Source organism: Lipotes vexillifer, unplaced genomic scaffold, assembly GCF_000442215.2.
Source record: "Lipotes vexillifer unplaced genomic scaffold, Lipotes_vexillifer_v1.1 scaffold132, whole genome shotgun sequence".
NCBI classification, from domain to species: domain Eukaryota; kingdom Metazoa; phylum Chordata; class Mammalia; order Artiodactyla; family Lipotidae; genus Lipotes; species Lipotes vexillifer.
The window spans coordinates 827,052-831,385 of NW_006782535.1; the positions used below are offsets into that span (position 1 = coordinate 827,052).

Genomic DNA, 4,334 nt, shown 5'->3' on the forward strand with positions numbered 1-4,334 from the left:
CAGGAATCAGCCAGGGGCAGGTCCTGGCACGCTTTGTTCCGGGTGGTCTGTGTCACATGCACCTTCCCTTCCGTGTTCTTTTAACAGAACCCCAGATCCCTCGTTAGTGTTTCCACAACTGTCACTGCTTCTCTGTGCCCTTGGCACCTTCACTAACCTGCCCTCTTGAATCTCCCCACCCCCAGTCTGCTGCAGTTGGGGCCATGGCAGGAGTCCCACGAAGGGTCACCGTGTGGTAGAACCACCTTCCTACTGGCTTTATGTGCTGTTGTGATTTTAACAGGACCTTTCTTTGCAAAGGTAGTTATCTGGGTAAAATGTACTGTATAGTGGAAGAGAACAGTTGTAATTAGTAATGCAGGGAAGCCACTAAGGAAACATTTCCTTCCTGGTTCGTTTCATGGGGAACAGGGTTCCCCAATGGTCAGAGCTCCCAGTTCAGTGGGAAGGCCAGAGGGGTGTGAGGTAACCTTGGTTGTGGGTCAGCACCTAGGATTTCCCACACTGGCCCCCTCAAGAGGCACAGAGGACTGTGAACCACTAGTCGGTCCCCTGGCCCCAGGCCGCACTTGACACGCTGAGTGAAAGTGCTTGACAGTGTTCGCACATCGCATGGTGTCAGCTGTGTGGGTTGTGTCTAGGTAGTGGCGCCCTGTTACCTAAGTAAGTGTTCACATCTTAAAGTACAGGACTGTGTAGACTGGTTTTTGCCTACTAAGAGATTTCCTTGCCTTAAAAGTTAAGTCTGATGAGGCGTTTCTCATGAGCCCTAGATGTGCATTGTAAATGTGCCTGGCAATCAAAATCCTGTTGTGTGCATGTTCTGCATCTTGGGATGAGTGGGATGCCACTTGTACAGTAAAGGCACATCTTCCTAAGTTGACCTAGCCAGCACGAAAATAAGCTTCCTTGATGGCACAGTTTCTGTAATGCTGCAGACCCCTCCCTGTCTTTAAAAGTTAAGGAAGGCTTTTCCTATGTTTTAAAACTCCTTGATCAGAAATTGTTTAGTTTTAGAATCTCACTGGTATCTGGCTTTAGTTTTTTTTTCAAGTCTTAGATGAAAATTCAGATGCGGGTTTCTGTGTTGCCCTGGGCACCTTCCCGAATGGAGCATCTTTACTGGCCCCAAGGTCAAGGATGAGGGGCTTCTTAGGCAGTGGTCACACCCGGTCGTGACTCCACCTCTGGGGGAAGAAAACTGGGAGGGTTTATTTTGAGCCAGTCCTAGATGATTTTCTGTCATAAATGCGCATCATCTAACGTGTATTGAAGTCATGTCTAGTCAACAAATACCTGCTTTGGCAGTCAAAGTAAAAGGTAAGGACGGTTTTAACAGTGTTCGGTAATTTTTCCTTTTAACTGGAATAGGAAAATGGGAAGGGAAAGTACTTCTTTTCTAAAACAAATAGAATCAAAATGGATACTTTTGGAAGAAAATTTTTTTTCTGAAATGTCTACAAGCCACTCTTCTCAGATGCGGCATGGAATATTTCGGTAGTTCCTTTGGCAATGGCGATAGGTGTGTTGGGAGAAAATGCCACAGGTGGCGTGCTCCGTGGCTGTGGAGAAAGGAGTCGAGTCCAGATGCAGTGTCCTTCAAAATTCCGACAGGCCAATTTTAATTTCATGGCTTATAGTGCAGTTTTAAAAGGTAAATGATTACAACCTCAGTGCTCCCATTGAGCTGTTTGAGCCCTTCCTGTTTCCAGGTACTAGAAATAAAGACATGAAGGCATCGGTATAAAATACATCACCCAGGGTTCTAGGCATCTAAGCAGCCAGGTGGCTGCACATCCTGGCAGATGGAGCCTGTATGGGAAAAACGCCTTGCAAAGATTGCATATCTACGGAGAGGGTAATTAAATTCTAGGCTGTCTGTATTAGCATATGCCTCCCATGTTTAAGAGTTTTCTTTACTAGAATCTGAAAGCTTTGGTCTTGTTTCGTTGTTATCCCGCTCTATTGGTGAGCCTACCTGCATGAACAAAAGACACGTTTAAAAGGATAGCATCCCAGAGGCATAGGCCTCTGGTTAAGGGATCAGTCTCTGCTTTAAGGTGGTATTGTGCCCGCTCCTCTATACCCGCTTTTATTTTGAAAATCCCTCCCTTTGCCACCAGCTCGTCTGGCCCCCTAGTGGCAGGTCTGCCCTCCTGTCCTTTTTCATTTTATAGCTAGTCTGACCTGAGATGACTACTCTCGTTACTCTCAATAGTTTTGCTTGCTTTCTGTGTGTGTGCCTTTTCTGGCTAGAGCCTGGGCATCATTCATCGATGGAACACTGCCAGGCACTGGGCTTGGGGAGTGAAGAGACACATTCCCTGCCTTCATGAAGCTGTTTTCTTGTTGCACTTTCGGGGGGGGGGGGGCCCTCGGGTCTCCCCTGTCACCTTTTTTTTTAAAACCCGCGGGTCCTCGTGTCTCACCTGTCACCTTTCTTTTTAAAACCTGCTTTTCAGAGATCTGAAATTGCTGCTGTAACCTAGATGTCACTTTCCCCAAGGAACACGGGCCCTGAATTCCAGAACAAAAGCAGGCATTAAGAGTATGGCTACATAAAGCTATCTGCACTGTATCCCCAGTGAAGTCTGACCTTTTGTATGAGGACGTTTGTGGCTTTGCCCCGATAACCTGCACTGGTTCTCAGTAAACTGCCTGATCTGGCTCATCAAACGTGGGCCTTGCTACCGCAGGCCCCTCATCTCTGCGGTGACTGACCGAGAACTCCTGAAGGTTGTGAGGCTTCTGTCAACCAGTACCTGGAACATCCCTCTCCCAGCCCCCCACCCCCACCCCCATTTTCTAAGACGTCCTGTTTACCACTGACTTTTTGAAAGTACCTTGTTTCATAGCGCGGATGGGGCCTAGCCTATCACTGATTTGGGAGGATTAAGAAAAGCTTCCTGTGGAGGATTAAGAAAAGCTTCACAAGACTGAAGTCCTCAGTTTGTTGCCTCTGGCTTTAAATCACCTCCGTTTGTAGGGTGCTTTTGGCTTCATACCTGTGCAGATTTTTTTCTCAACTGCACAAATCACACGGCTCTGTTCCTGTTTCTTCCATATACTGATCATTGAGAATTTGTGTTTCTCTTTTATTAAGACTTTTTTTCATTTAAAACTGTTTCAGCAGTTTTGAGAATCCTCTGGAACTGACACGCTCATTCCTATATTGAAAATGACTCGTGTGTGTCCAAAATTAGAAGTAATTGAAGCTGCACAGTTCAGGTCTCTCTGTTTTTAAATGTTTATTTGAAAGAAGTTACACTGAAAGTTGTTACTTATTTGTTGTATATACCCTCTGACCCAGAAATCATTCTAGTTTATCTTGGAAAAGAACCAGAAGTGTATGCACAGGTGCATTTATAGGGATGTTAGTTACGGTATATTCATGATAGGAAAGAAAAGGAGCCACCCACACCGCAGTGGGGAGATGGGTGGTGGGTGAACTGTAATCCAGGCATACAGTGGGTTATTATTCAACTTGAAAGATACTTTTGAATTTACTTGATGGGATGCATTCATGCCATGGTAAATGAATAAAGGCGAGGCATGAAAGTGATTTTCTTTGGATTCAATTTTGTAAAAATGCGTGCTTAAGACTGGTGAGCCATACGCTGCGTGAGAGTGGCTGCTCCCGAGAAGTAGGCTGCCCCGGGGTTATTGCTGCACAGAGTATGTGACCCCTGGAGGAGTGGCCAAGTGTGCACATGAGCTGTTCTCCAAGATGCGGGAGTGGGAGTCTCATAAGAAAGGTGCGTGCGTAGCGTCCTTTCCAAATGTCTTGGAACCCAGACGTTTAGTGGGTGTTTCCAGTTGCGTTGCATCTTGGTGCAGAGGGCCAGAGCTGTTCTCAGGCGGTACTGGACAAACCTGTCTTGATCTTGGCTTTTACTTTATTTTCTGTTAATGAAATAAGTTAACTTTTTTTAAAATTTGAGGACCGTTTTAATGGTTTTTATGTTGTTCAAGAATTGTCATTTCTTTATGAAAAACAACTGAAGGAACATTTGGGGGCATAACGTAGAGTGTCCTGAATCCTTAAAACTAGTTAGAAATGTCCCTGAGTTGTACGTTGTCCAAATAACAGCCCTAAATGAAAATTTATGCCGATAAGTAAATCTCAAGTAGGTATCTGAAATGCCATGACTTTTCATCGAAACTGCACATTTGAGGAATTGTTTTCTATTGGGGAAAGTACGTTTCTTGGTAGTGTGCCAAGTCCATTAATAATCCGTAGATTGTAAAGTTATCTGACAGTTTTGGAGCCTCCAGTGCTCTGACAACAAGGGATGAGAAACATCTGTGTTAAAGTCCTCTGCTTCGGTGTAGGG

At 45.2% G+C, this 4,334-nt stretch overlaps 1 protein-coding gene across 1 annotated transcript in view; it reads left to right on the plus strand.

Moving 5' to 3' along the window:
• Window positions 1–4,334, plus strand: part of ANKRD10 (ankyrin repeat domain 10) — a 32,240-nt gene that overhangs the window by 23,730 nt on the left and 4,176 nt on the right. The gene's annotated exons all lie outside the window — the stretch shown is intronic.